Raw genomic sequence first — 15,629 nt, forward strand, 5'->3', positions numbered from 1 at the left:
GTGGCTCAGGTCCAGATCTTTGACTTCAGTGGCTCTTTCCTTTTCTGGGATAGAAGCTAGAACTGCTCTGCTGTTGCTTATCCACTTAGTCAGATGGAATCCTCCATTCGAACACAGAGTTCTAAGGTCTCTTGACAGTGCGATGGCATCGTCTTCTGTTGACACGGACTTCAGACAGTCATCGACATAAAAGTTTCTGAAGATTGTCTAGACAGCCTCTGATGGTGCTTTGCCTTTGCCATCTTCTGCAGTTTTTCTGAGAGCGTAGCTTGCACAGCTGGGAGATGATGTGGCTCCGAACAAGTGTACGGCCATTCTACATTCCACCATCGCTTGACTAACGTCGCCATCTGGCCACCAAAGGAAACGCAGAAGATCAGCATCTTCATCAGGGATTCTGACTTGGTAGAACATTGATTCTATGTCTGCCATCATGGCAACGAGCTCTTGTCTAAACCTAGTCAAGACGCCAATGAGGGTATTAGTAAGATCAGGACCTTGAAGCAGCTGGTCATTCAGTGAAGTTCCTCTGAATGAGGCGGCGCAGTCAAACACTACCCGGATCTTTTTCTTCTTTGGGTGATACACACCGTGATGAGGAATGTACCAGACCCTTCCATCGTCTCTGTTCAACTGTTCCTCGGGCACTTTTACAGCATAGCCTTTCGCTATGATGTTTCTCATGAAGCCTTTGTAGTCTTCGTGAAAGTCAGGGTTCTTGTTCAGCTTTCTCTTTAGACTGATGGCGCGTTGTTCTGCTATGCAGCGATTGTTCGGCATCTTCGCGGTCTGTCTTCTCAGTGGCAAACCAATGTGATAGTGGCCATCAATGAACTGTGTAGACCTTGTCATCAAATCCATGAACTGATGGTCTTCTTGTGACATCTCTGTCCTTTCCTCACAGCTGCGTTCTGAGAAGTCTGCGTTGAACTGCTGTATCAACAGCTCTTCAATGCTTGCGATAGAGATGCGATTAACTGTGACGTTTTGTCGTTCCTCCTTGTTCGACTTGTTGCCATCATCTCTCCTTACCGGTCCATTGACTACCCATCCAAGGGCTGTCCTGACGGCGTAGGGTCCGTCATCCTTGCTGTTTATCACCTGCCATGACTCCATAGTTTTGTAGGCATTGGTTCCAATTAATAGGCCAATTTCTGCTTCAATGTATGGGAGATGCACCTTTTCTAGGTAAGGCCATCTATCCACATCCTTCTGCAGGGCTAAGTTCCCTATTCTAACAGGAATCTCCCTCTGTGTGAAAACATTAGGCAGGTCTATGAAGTCCTTCTCTTCAAGTCCACACACTTCTAAGTCTGACAGGATATAACTTTGCATTGACTTCTCATGACCCATGGTGCGTAATAGGATTTCTGTTCTTCTGCCTCTAATGTTCAGCTGTCGCATGAGTGATTCTGTGCAGAACGTTGCTGAGCTACCTGGATCCATGAAGGCGTAAGTCTCCACAAGCTTCTCGCTCCTCTTAGACTTGATCTTTACTGGTACGATGGCAAGAATACAGTCACTGTCACCGGCCCCAGTGAGTCCACAAGTCTCTGGTTCTAGCGACACCAGAGCACTTGAAACAACCTTCTCGTCGGTATTGTTTTCTTCACTCTTCTTAGAGACTTGTTCTTCTTTATGGATATGCAGCAGACTGGGATGTTTCCGAGTGCACTCTCTGCATGTTGTTCTTTGCTTACAGTTTCTACTCAGGTGCCCCTGAGAGAGACATCCAAAACATAGGCCGTTGTACTTCAGGAATTCGATTCTGCCCTTATGTGGCTGTGCTTTGATGTCGCTGCAGAAATCCAATGTATGATTCTTCTGGCAGAATAAGCATGGCTTCTGAAAGGCATTAGCAGATGTCACTGTGCTGTTCTTTTTGGGAGATGAGTTCTGGGGCCTTTCTTCCTCGGCCTGGGTGACGATAGTTGCAAAGCTGCTTCCCCTGGAACCACCTTTCCTGAGAGTCTTTGATTCAACAGGCTTGGCTTTCACTCTTCCATCAGTGGTCGGGCTGACATCCTGGATGTTTCCAAACAATGGGTCTCTAGCAATTTTAGCCTGTTTGTCTATGAAATTCACTAAGTCTGCAAACCTGGCTCTACTTTTCCGTCTCTCCATTATCTCAAAGGCTGTTCTTCTCCATTGTTCTCTCATCCTGTAAGGAAGCTTAGAGATGATGATTCTCATAGTCGTAGGATTGTCCATCTCTTCCATGAATTCAACATCCTCCATGGTGTTGCGACATCCTATGAGGAAAAGAACATATGTGTTCAATGCCTCTCCGTCCTCCGATCTGATCTGTGGCCACTTGGTAGCCTTTTCAATATATGCAGTGGCTATCTTCAGCTCGTTACCATAGTGCTCCTGCAGCAACTTCCTGGCTTCTATGTATCCCCGGTCCGGTCTCATGTGTTCACAGCTTCTGACCAGGTCTTGTGGTTTACCACTGGTATACTGTCCCAGGTAGTACAACTTATCACTGCTGCTCTCTGTTTTCAAGTCAATGGCTTGTTCAAAGGATCTGATGAAGGGCTTATACTTGAGTGGGTCGCTTTGGAACACTGGTATGTCTCTTTGAGGGAGTCGAAACAGATTCTGTTGTTTTACAAGCATCTCTGTAATTTCGTTCTGACGTTGCATCACTCGGTATAGGCTTCTCCCTGTGCCTTCAGGCCTCTGGTGGTCATCAGCAGGGTCTAGTCTAGACCGTCTGACGTCTGGGGTAGTATCACGTGCTCCTGTTAGTGGAGAGGCCACTTTTCCATGCTGTAATGCCAGGGGATTGCCTTCGGGCTCTCTTGTAACTCTTGAAGGTGCCCTGGATCCAACTCTATGTGACAACATTGACTGGCAGTATTCGCTCCCGCCGTCCCGTGAGCCTTCATAATCTTTGTACGCACTCAACCTGGCGTCTGAGACCGCTATAGCTGTTTTTATCTCCAGCTGTTCTTTCTTTGCCTGCACCTGGGCCTGTTGGGCCTGCACTTGGGCCTGCAGTTGGGCCTGTTGGGCCTGTTGGGCCTGCAGTTGGGCCTCTTGGACCTGCAGTTGGGCCTCTTCCCGTTCAAGAGCTTGCTTCTCCGCTAAAGATGCTGCGCGCGCCATCAACGCCGCCCGTTCAACCTCCGCTCTCATGCGTCGCGACGAGCTTGTGGTAGAAGCGACTGACCTGCGTCCAGAAACAGAGCTACCTTCTTTTTGATTTTTGCTTGGTCTGGCGGAAGTCTCTGAAATGCTATCGTCTGGTCCGACTTCATCGTCAACTTTATCTTTCTCTGCTGTATCAGCATCTTGACGAATCTTTAACATCCACTGTTCTGTGACCTTGATATAGTCCTTAATACTGGTTGATTTAAGATCAAACCAGTTGTGCTGATCAGCGTTTCCCTCTTCTTCAGACAGAAGTGCTAATACATCTTCATTGAGTACATTAAATTCTTCATGCAGCTTGGAGAAATCGTAATACATTATGTCTTCAGCTTTCTTAATATTAGCATTATCTTCCATGAGACGATCAATTATCTTCATTTTTCCAGTTATCTGAGCTAATTTAGCCTTCCTTGCACCTATGCTTCTATGTAACTTCTCTTCCATTGCCTTTGGGAGGAGCTTTATTTCCCTCTTTTGGCCAGCAATCCTTCTGGCTGATGGAAGCTCCTGGCTCCGTAAGGCCTCGGCCATTTTACCCGCAGCTCTTATTTAGCTTCTCAATAGAATGAACAAAGCAAGTAACAGTCACTGTACCTTCGCTTTCTTATATTGTCGTCTGGCTCCGTGACCATTCATGTATACGTTCGCCGACGATTCCGTCCTTTCCTTCTTAGGGAGCGAGTTTTTGACTAATGTAGTGGCGCTTCTTAGTTTCCAAACAGGCAGCCACTGAGCTGTGGGGCTTTTAACAACGAGTAGACGCGTGTCGAAATAAAACGTTCCCAAACGTAGCTTTGTCTTTTAAACTGTTCACTATAACACTTAACAAACGGAATTACAAAGCAAACACGTATAAACAAACACGGTCAAAAACTGTATTGCTCCAAACCTCACAACTTCTGCCTCCTTCAGCCACGTGCAGTTTAAACTGTAAAATGGCTGCACACCATGTGTGGCTTAGGGACTGTGCCATTGTGGCAAGAATGAAGGGGGTGTCTCGGACTATACTACTGGAGCAAGAAAATAGGGGGTTTCTTAGTACAATAAGTCGGTCAGGTAAATTAACTGTATTATGCCATTTAACCACTATTTTAAAGTATTTTCTTAAGCTTTCATGGCTCTTACAAAGGGCGTAGATTTTTCCATCGTAGACCTCCGCCCGGGGGAGACCTGCGATCGGAAAATACAGGCCAATGTTTCAGGTCGATGACCTTTCATCAGAACTGGAAAATGTTACAGATGTAACAGGTTTTAAGCAAGTACAGAGGCAGGGGAAGGGGGGATGGAAGGAAAGAACAAAAAGGAAAGGTCTGTGATAGGGTGGAAGGCAGGAGAGATAAATGACAAAAGGAATGATGGTACAAAGCAAAAGGGGATGGTAATGGGACAAGTAAAAAAAACAAAAGATGGGTTTAGAGGAGGTGTAAATGGCAATAGCAGAATCATTACCAACAGCTGCTGTCCAAAAAAATGGGAGCAGTGGTTATGATCAGACCATCCCTTTTTGCCTTGCACCATCATCCCTTTTGTCACCTGATGAGTCTAGGACAACCATTATAATAATTTGTGCTGCACAAAGTTGTGAAGGCAATAACATACTATTTTGCTCTTAACATCTACATGTCTGCCCATCCAATTGTATTTATTGAAATCCATTGCGACAAAATATGTTTTACATTTAGAATATGGAGCCTGGCATTTAGGCAGTTAAATCTGTTTACAATAGACTTACAGATCCAGCAAATTCAGTCATTGTGGATTTTAATAGGTTGCATTGGGTGGATAGACATATAGATACCAGAGAAGAACAATTTAAAGCAGCTTAAATTTAGAAGTAGGTAGTTATGCATTCTGAGGCATGAGGAGGATGAGGAGAAATGAATGATGAAATACCATTTTTTTGTTTTAAATGAAAAAATGAATGAGTGGAAAGTGAAGCGGAAGAAACGTAACAGAAATTAAAGGGAGGAGAAATATAAGAGGGTGGAAATGATTTGTGTAAGACATTCATTTAATCAGTAAAATGTTTGAGAAAACCTAACTAAATGGATGAGGAATGTGATTTGGTAAAGATTAGAGAATCTGCCAATGATGATCTCTAGATGCCAGCTTTCCAATAGTTATCCAGGGTCATGAGATTTTAATTATACACAATTAATTTATAATTTAAATCTGCAATTTACCTGGGGAGGGGAGGAGTGGTTTTATGCACATGTGTATTATCAAGGATAGGCAAGTTGTTTGAGAAAACTGCAAGGGAAAGCAAGCTTAAAATATGAAAACAAGGTATAATTTTTCTACAAGGCTGTCTCTGTGTCTTATGAAAAAGTGTTTTGACAAACTTTTCTGTTTTGTTTGTTTGGGTGAGGGGAAATAAACTAGGAAATCTTTGCATCCTCATACTGTTATGTGTAAGTATCACACTAACGCCTTTCAATGTGGTCTTCATCAATGTGTCCTGTGTTTCCAAACACATGAAGAAAGTGGTGCCAAATATATTCTGATGAAACTGTGCCCCTTATGTTTTCTGGTATATATTTAGCCATTCCTTCTCAAGTATCAGTTTGAAAACCCTGGTCACTGGGTGCAGAGTGAAAGAAATTTCTTTCACTTAAAATAAGCTGCATATTGACAGTCAAACTGTCACATCTTGTTTACAGTGTTGTCCTGATGTTTTCAACAGACTAGTAGAAGTAGCACCATGCACACAGCTACAGTTATAGCTGCATTAAAGCCATTCACTGTGTGGTGTATGTAACCTGTTCCACCTTAAGAGAACTTAAGCCTGGTCCACCTTAAGAAAGGTACTACTGTGAGGGTGCCAGTCAGTTCCTTCTGTAACCTCTAGATGGCACCTTCACTTGTTTGTTTGCTAGGCCTTTGTTAATTGTTTCCTAGCCTCCTGTGTTTATGCTTAACGGCCTGTTAGCTGTTCATGGGTTGCACCTGGTTTTCTTGGTATATAAGTTCTGTGGTTGCTCCCGTCCTTGCTCAGTCCTAGCCGGGTAACCGGGGGGACTGGCCCTTGCTCTGTGGCTCCTGGCTTTAACTAGTTGGTTGCCATAGTTCTCTCGAGCTTTGTATTTAAGATGTATTCTCGAGCTTTGTATTTAAGATGTATTCTCGAGCTCTGTATTTAAGATGTAACTAACTTTGTGTCCTTGTTTTCTTAGTCTTGATAAGGTGCTGGACTGGACTGGCGTGTTGCCATGCTGGCGCTTGTCTTGAGCTCTATTGAGAAGCCTGTTACCCCTGCGGCAGCCCCTCGTGATAGCTTGTCTCGAGTCCCGTCTCGGCAAGCTGGTTGCGCTTGTGGTAAGCTTATCCCAGCTCAGTGTGGACAAGTATGTTGCCTCATGGAAGCTGTCCTGAGTTCCTATTCTTGACTAGCTGTTTTGTAACTTGTCTCGAGTTCTATGTATATTGTTCTTCTCTCGAGTTCTATGTATGTTGTTCTTCTCTCGAGTTCTATGTATGATGTGGTGTTCCTGTCTCGAGTTCTTACGTATGCTGTTGTGTTCCTTGTATGAATCTAGTTATGTGTGAATCTTGTTAAGTAATGAATAAAGTACTGTTCCTTAAGATTGTATACCTGCCTCTAGCCTGGTTTCTGCACTTGGGTCCAGAACCTACCTTGCCCGGAGAGCACGGCCCCGTATCTACACGGCCCCGTGGCTCCCCAACCCTGACAACTACTTTCTTTGGCTGCTGTATACGTAATACCGGTGGTGACCACACCAGTATATAAGCACAGTGTAATAATATTGTATTCAGTATAGTCCGACCTCCAACCAGTAAAGACCTGTTGAATTTACTCTTGTGGTCTGTGTAGTAATTCTCACTATAACACACAGACTTAACAGTGGCGACGAGTCCGATTCTTACCCTGCTGCAGTAATTTCCATGGTGACTTCGTCCACAGACAGGACGTCAAAGAGAGGTTTCCACCCTCATCACCTACGGGAAGGCACGTCGAGCGGCAGGCATCGAGCAACCGGAGTGCAGAAGACATCCTGACCTCGAAGCCTCCATCAGCGACTGTCAGCTTCTTCTACTACCTCGTGGTGGGTAAGCCGGGCAGCGACGCGACAGAAAGTCAACCGCGTTGGCTGTACAGACGGGGCTGGGAAGACGGAGGAATAAGGGCGGTGAGGTCAATCGCGACTGGAGATAAGGGCCGGGCCGCTTTCGAGCGAGAGGCGCAGCACGGGACATCGATCGTGACCGGAGATAAGGGCCGCATTCGGGCTAAAGGTGCAGCGTCTGGGGAAACTGAAGGCGCGAGAACCGCGGTGAAGCGGAGACAGCGTCGGGGGACGGGTGAAGACCGCCAAGCACGGGAAAACTGCCATTTTGTGGGCGGAGGACGACGGCAAGAGCGGGAAGCTGCCATCTTAGATAACATTAAAAATACGATAAATTGCTACGATGCCTAAACATGGGAACATTAATGCCTTCGACAGTGATATAGAAGGCTGGGCTATGTATGTAGAACGCGTACAAAACTATTGTAAGGCAAATAAAATTCCTGAGACAGATAAAGCACTAACATTACTAAACTTAATGGGTGCGAAGACATACGGGCAATTGAAACACCTGTTATCACCAGATGAACCGGCGGATAAGACATTCGAACAGATTGTTACTGTCCTAAAAAATCGTCTTAGCCCCACGCCGCTGATGCTAGCGGAACGATTTAAATTTTACGATAGAAGACAGCTGCAAAATGAAAGCAATGCTGAATATTTGATGGAATTACGTAAGCTAGCAAAATATTGTCAGGTTTGGAATGGGACTGACAGAGGCACTTCGAGATAGATTTGTGTGTGGTTTATTTAAACAGGATACACAAAGGCGACTGCTCGAGGAGAATGAGCTGTCTCTCGAGAAGGCGGTCACTATGGCAGCAGCACACGAGGCCGCAGCGAGAGGCACGGCAGTAATGCAGCTACGGCCACCGGAACTCGGTACAAACAAATTGGGTTTGAGTTCTGTCAAATGTTATCGTTGTGGAAAGACAACGCACGATCATAACCAGTGTTGGTTTAAAAACCAAGAATGCAGAACGTGTGGCAGGCTTGGCCACATAGCTAAAGTATGCCGGTCAGGAAAGGAGACCAGCAATAAAAAGTCACCGCAAGGAAAATATGCAAAGGTACACAAGGTGGCAAAGAACAGTTTGACCGAACAGAAGTCAGATTCAGACGCTAGCAGTAATGAACTGGATAGCTTAAGAATACACAACGTTGGTAAGGATACAGACCTCCAGACAATTTGGGTCACTCTTAAGATAGCAGGAGTCCAAGTAAAAATGGAATTGGACACTGGATCGGCATTGACGGTCATGAATAAGAAAGATTACAGAAGGTTATTCCAACATATTCCCTTACAGGATACGGAGATTATATTGAAAACGTACACGGGGCAAAGAGTGTACCCCATCGGAAAAATAGAGGTAGAAGTGGTCCACAAGGGCGAAGGAAGCCAAGTAATGGACTTATATGTGCTACCTGAAGGAGGTCCACCACTACTAGGACGGGAGTGGATTAGGAAAATGAATATGGACTGGCACTCCTTGAAAGCACTAACGGTAGATTCCGGGGAAACAGCTGTCAAACCTAAACGATTGTCCAGAATATTGGATGAGGCTAAAGAGGTGTTCCAGCCAGGACTGGGAACACTGAGAGGAATTACGGCAAACATCAAGATTGATGAACATGCACAACCAAAATTTTTTAAAGCCAGACCGGTACCCTATGCAATACGACCTGCGGTTGAAGCGGAGCTGGAAGCACTAGAACGTTCAGGGGCACTGTCTAAAGTAGATTGGAGTGAGTGGGCTATGCCCATTGTTCCCGTTATGAAACGTCCTGCGAACAATAAGCCAGGAGATCCAGGGAAGGTTCGCATCTGTGGAGATTTCAAGATCACCGTTAATCCGGTGCTTCACACGGTGCAGTATCCGCTTCCACGGATTGAGGATACTTTCGCTTCACTGTCTGGCGGGAAACACTTCACCAAGATAGACCTGGCGCAGGCGTACTTGCAGATGGAGGTTGAAGAAGAGTCACGCCAATACCTCACGATCAACACGCATCGAGGGTTGTACCGGTACAATAGGCTGGTTTTTGGTGTGGCATCGGCTCCAGCAATTTGGCAGAGGGCCATGGAGCAGGTATTACAGGGAATTCCATGCACACAATGTTACCTGGACGACATTCTGATCACAGGTGATGGTGATGAACAGCATCTCGCTAACTTGGAACTGGTGCTCAACAGACTGAAAGAGTATGGACTTAGAGTAAATCGGCAGAAATGTGAGTCCTTCCAGAAGCGGATCTCGTACTGTGGTCATGTCATTGACCGGGATGGGCTTCATAAGTCTCCTGACAAGATGGCGGCAGTTGTAAAGGCTCCCGCTCCGGAGAATGTCTCTCAGTTGAGGTCGTTTCTAGGACTAATTAACTATTACCATAAATTTCTGCCAAATCTATCCACGGTGCTGCATCCGTTGAACGCTCTTTTACAGAAAGGGGTACCATGGGACTGGGGCAAAAACTGTAAGAAGGCATTTCGCAAAAGCAAAGAATTGATCACCTCAGAGGAAGTGTTGGCTCACTTCAACCCGACACTGCCTATTCGGTTGGCTTGTGATGCTTCTCCATATGGTATTGGGGCAGTACTCTCACATAAATTGCCAAATGGCACGGAAAGGCCAGTCGCGTTTGCTTCAGATCATTGACCTCCGCTGAGCGCAACTATGCGCAGATCGATAGGGAGGCCCTTAGCCTTGTATGGGGAGTGAAGAAGTTTAATCATTACCTACAGGGCCAAAAATTCACACTTCTGACGGACCATCAACCGTTGGTGTCCATTTTTAACCCTAAGAAGGGTGTTTCGGTGATGACAGCACAGCGTCTCCAGAGATGGTCTCTTTTCTTAGGGGCACATCAATATCAGATAGAATTCAAAGGTACGAAACAGCATGGCAATGCTGATGGCCTGTCGCGCCTGCCACTACCTGAAGATGAAGACACGACGGAAGTTGACCCTGTTGAGTTATTTCATTCGACCATTATCGAGTGTTTACCTGTCACCAACGCAAGTATTGAAAGAGAAACCAGGAACGACCCGACACTGTCCAGAGTCTACGAGGTGACAGTGAAAGGATGGCCAACACTGGGTGATCCTCTGTTACCGGCATTCTCGGCAAGGCGAGACCAGCTGTCCGTCTGCCATGGTACTTTGATGTACGGGACAAGAGTGATTATTCCTCCCAAGTTAAGGGAAAGAGTTTTAAAGAACTACATGAAGGTCATCTGGGGGGAGTTAAAATGAAAAGTCTTGCTAGGGCTTACGTATGGTGGCCGGGTATTGACCAACAGATTGAGGAGTTAACGAAAAGCTGCGCTGGGTGTCAAAAAGTGCAAAATGCACCTCCGATAGCACCGCTACACCCATGGGAATGACCTTCAGCCCCATGGCAACGCGTACACATTGACTTTGCTGGTCCATTCATGGACTCCATGTTCCTAATCGCGGTGGACGCACATTCCAAATGGCCAGAAGTCATCAAGATGAATACCACTACTTCAGAAAAGACAATTGCGGTGTTAAGAACAATATTCGCAAGGAACGGATTGCCAGAACAGATCTGTTCGGACAACGGACCACAGTTTGTATCGGAAGAATTCCAACAATTCTTAAAGAAGAATGGAGTTAAACATTATACCTCTGCCCCATATCATCCGGCGACAAACGGGTTGGCTGAAAGATTTGTCCAGACATTCAAAAAGGCTATGAAGGCCATGAATGATGATCAGATTCCGCTGCAACACAAGGTCGATAAGTTCCTGATGTCATATAGAAACGCCGATCATGCCGTGACTAACCAAAGTCCTGCTATGATGTTTTATAACAGGAGGTTGCGGTCCAAGTTGGACTTGTTAAAGCCAGATGTGCGGAGGGAAGTGGAAAACAAACAGTTTCGGCATATTAACAGCAAGACCACTCGAACTTTCGATGTAGGACAACCAGTGATGGCAAGGGGCTATGGAAACGACAAATGGCAGTCCGGAACAATCCGGGCCAGACAAGGACCTCTGATGTACACCGTAGATATTGGTCATAATGTGATAAGGCGTCATGCGGATCAACTGGTAGAGTCGAGAGCAAGGGTCGAACCCATGGTTGTGACAGAGACAGCTGTGGAAGACGTTCATGAACCTGAAGCATCTACCTCGGCCGAGAATGTATTTGATGATGATGACACCCAATACATTGGCAACCAACTAGAGGAGGCACCTCAACAACAAGAATCAGAGACCACTGAAAGGCGTTATCCAAGCCGAATCAGAAAGCCTCCTGAGAGACTGAACCTTTGAACTGTTATACCTGAAGTTATATATGTATATATGTTATGTTTATTTGGGGATATGACTGTTAAGCTAAAAAGGGAGGATTGTGGTGTATGTAACCTGTTCCACCTTAAGAGAACTTAAGCCTGGTCCACCTTAAGAAAGGTACTACTTTCTTTGGCTGCTGTATACGTAATACCGGTGGTGACCACACCGGTATATAAGCACAGTGTAATAATATTGTATTCAGTATAGTCCGACCTCCAACCAGTAAAGACCTGTTGAATTTACTCTTGTGGTCTGTGTAGTAATTCTCACTATAACACACTGCACACTGCTCTTGAAGTCTTTTGTTGCAGTCCATATCCACTCTGTATAGCTGAAGCAATGACATTATCTAGCATCTCCTCAAGATCAAGAACTCAAGTAAAAATGAGGCCCAATGGAACATCCATAATACTAAATAAAATAACTCCTTTACAGTGCAGATCTGCTCCAACTTGGGGAGCAGCACAGAAAAGTAAATGAAGTGCTGCACCTTCCTCCATATATACCAGTAACCACCTCAAGAGATTTTTCTTGGGACCTCCAGAAGCAGCAATGCTGTCATTGGAGAAGGCCATCATTTTTCTTGCCAAATGGTACCCTGTGCGCAACTTCCATAGTCATCAGGGAAGATCTAGTGCCCACAAATAAAATGGAAATGAAAAATCATAACTTTTGAACAGCTGCTGACGTGTAGTTTGTTTGTAACTTATCAGTGTTCTAATACTTGTCTGCAATGTAAATAGGATGTATTCCAAGCAGTGAGACCCCAAGACCTTAGCCAACCATTTCTATTTGATGATGCAACAGAAGAATCAAGAATGTCACCAATAGTAGGATATAGGATTGGTTGTTGACAACAATAAAAAAATCAGGATATACTGATAGGTGAAAGTGAAATGTTGTCACCTATCAGCTGATTATCTGAGAAGTATACTCTCTCTCTCACTCTCTATAGTAACAAACTCTCTAGCACTCTCTACCCAGTAATATATTGTATTATGCCATACTTAAACAGAGGTACTTAACTGAGCAGAGTAGTCCAGCATACAGCAGCACAATGGCTAAAATAAGTACTGATCAAAGTTTGTGGGAATACAAGGATGGAAACAATTTCAATGATCTCCTGATTTCATGTTATTTATAGACACTGATGACATCTCTCTCCAATTCTTGGTAGATGTGCAAATAAAAGATCTCAATAGCTTCACTGGTAACTGTACTGTGGAGTGAACAATCAAGCCAGGCTGATGCTGGGCTCAGTTGCTGGGCTGTGGTGAATTAACTGAAGTTGGGACAGTAGTAGGGGTGCTACAATTGGCCTCAGTTCCCTTGGTGTTGAGAGGGTTGCCGCTCCAGGCCACTATCCAGTAACGCCTGCTGGAAAGTCTGCATGTGTGAACATTAGTCGAGGGCGGGATTGGACAAAGCTGTGATGCCTGCCAACACTCATTGTATGGGTTTAAACATGAAAAATAATCCCTTTGGCAAGATACCGGAGTGCAGCTGGTGCTTGTGAACCTATACCCCAGCATTAATCAAAGCTTTCATGAGAGGAAGGGAGAAAATTGGAGTGCAGAAAAAAACCCAAAATCAATCAGAAAATATATAACTCAAACAGAGAACGGTAGCATAATGGCTATGTCACTGGACCAGTAATCCAGAGGCCTAGACTAATGATCCGAAGACGTGAGTTCAAATCCCACCAAGGCAGCTGGGGAATTTAAATTCAGTTAATTAAATAAATCTGGAATAAAAAACTAGTATCAGTAATGGTGACCATGAAACTATCGGATTGTTGTAAAAACCCATCTGGTTCACTAATGTCCTTTAGAAAAGGAAATCTGCCATCCTTATCTGGTCTGGCCTATATGTGACTCCAGACCCACAGCAATGTGGTTGACTCTTAACTGCCCTCTAAAATGGCCTAGCAAGCCACTCAGTTGTATACAACCGCTACGAAAAACAATAAAAATAAAACCGGATAGACCACCTTGGCACCAGCTACAGACACGGCAGCAGCACACCCAGCCCAGTCGCCCCTGCAAAGGCCTCCTCACCAACATCTGGAGACTTGTGCCAAAATTGGGAGAGCTGTCGCACAGACTAGTCCAGAAACAGCCTGACATAGTCATACTCAAAGAATCATACATACAGCCAATGACAAAAACTCCTCCATCACCATCCCTGGGTATGAGCCACCAGGGGTGGCGGCACAGTGGTATACAGTCAGGAAGGAGTGGCCCTGGGAGTCCTCAACATTGACTCCAGACCCCATGAAGTCTCATGGCTTCAGGTCAAGCATGGGTAAGGAAACCTCCTGCTGATTACCACCTACCACCCTCCCTCAGCTGATGAATCAGTACTCCTCCATGTTGAACACCACTTGGAAGAAGCACTGAGAGTAGCAAGGGCTTAGAATGTACTCTGGGTGGGAGACTTCAATGTCCATCATCAAGGGTGGCTTGGTAGCACCACTACTGATCGAGCTGGCCAAGTCCTGAAGGACATAGCTGCCAGTCTGGGCCTGCAACAGGTGGTGAGAGAAACAACATGAGGGAAAAACCTACTTGACCTCGTCCTTACCAGTCTACTTGTCGCAGATGCACCTGTCCATGACAGCATTGGTAGCAGTGACCATCACACAGTCATTGTGGAGTCGAAGTCCCATCTTCACACTGAGGACACCCTCCATCATGTTGTGTGACACTACCACTGTGCTAAATGGGACAGATTCAGAACAGATCTAGCAGCTCAAAACTGGACATCCATGAGGCGCTGTGGGCCATCAGCAGCAGCAGAATTGTATTCCATCACAATCTGTAATCTCATGGCCCGGCATATCCCTCACTCTACCATTACCATCAAGCCAGGGGACCAAACCTGGTTCAATAAGGAGTACAGAAGAGCATGCCAGAAGCAGCGCCAGGCGTATCTAAAAATACAGTGCCAACCTGGGGAAGCTGCAACATAGGATTACAGGCATGCTAAAAAGTGGAAGCAGCATGCTATAGACAAAGCTAAGGTATCCCACAATCAACAGATCAGATCAAAGCTCTGCAGTCCTGTCACATCCAGTCATGAATGCTGATGGACAATAAAACAATAAACGGGAGGAGGAGGCTCCATGAATATCCCCATCCTCAATGATGGCGGAGCCCAGCACATGAGTGCTAAAGAAAAAGCTGAAGCATTTGCAACCATCTTCAATCAGAGTGCCAAGTGGATGATTCATATTGGCTTCCTCCTGAGGTCCCCACCACCACAGAAGCCAGTCTTCAGCCAATTCGATTCACTCCACGTGATATCAAGAAACGGCTGAGTGCACTGGATACAGCTAAGGCTGTGGCCCCCGAAAACATTCCGGCTGTCGCGCTGAAGACTTGTGCTCCAGAACGAGCCACACCTCTAGCCAAACTGTTCCAGTACAGCTACAATGCTACGACAATGTGGAAAACTGCCCAGGTATGTCCTGTCCACAAAAAGCAGGACAAATCCAATCCGACCAATTACTGCCCCATCAGTCTGCTCTCAATCATCAGCAAAGTGATGGAAGGTGTCATCCTCAGTGCTATCAGGCAGCACTTACTCACCAATAACCTGCTCACTGATGCCCAGTTTGGGTTCTGCCAGGACCACTTGGCTCCAGACCTCATTACAGCCTTGGTCCAAACATGGACAAAAGAGCTGAATTCCAGAGGTGAGGTGAGAGTGATTGCCCTTGCTATCAAGTCAGCATTTGACCGAGTGTGGCATCAAGGAGCCCTAGTAAAACTGAAGTCAATGGGAATCGGGGGGAAAGCTGGAGTCATACCTAGCACAAAGGAAGATGGTTGTGGTGGTTGGAGGGCAATCATCTCAGCCCCAGGACATTGCTGCAGGCGTTTCTCAGGGCAGTGTCCTAGGCCCAACCATCTTCAGCTGCTTCATCAGTGACCTTCCCTCCATCATAGGGTCAGAAGTGGGGATGTTCGCTGATGACTGCACAGTGTTCAGTTCCATTTGCAACTCCGCAGATAATGAAGCAGTCCATGCCCGCATGTAGCAAGGCCTGGACGACATTCAGGCTTG

At 45.7% G+C, this 15,629-nt stretch overlaps 1 protein-coding gene across 1 annotated transcript in view; it reads right to left on the reverse strand.

Moving 5' to 3' along the window:
* LOC147114870 (peroxidasin homolog) overlaps positions 1-15,629 on the reverse strand; it is a 1,146,739-nt gene that overhangs the window by 695,061 nt on the left and 436,049 nt on the right. The window lies entirely within an intron of this gene.

The sequence above is a fragment of the Somniosus microcephalus genome, chromosome 7 (assembly GCF_052327205.1).
Source record: "Somniosus microcephalus isolate GS21.2 chromosome 7, FLI_Smic_1.0, whole genome shotgun sequence".
In the NCBI taxonomy this organism is placed as follows: domain Eukaryota; kingdom Metazoa; phylum Chordata; class Chondrichthyes; order Squaliformes; family Somniosidae; genus Somniosus; species Somniosus microcephalus.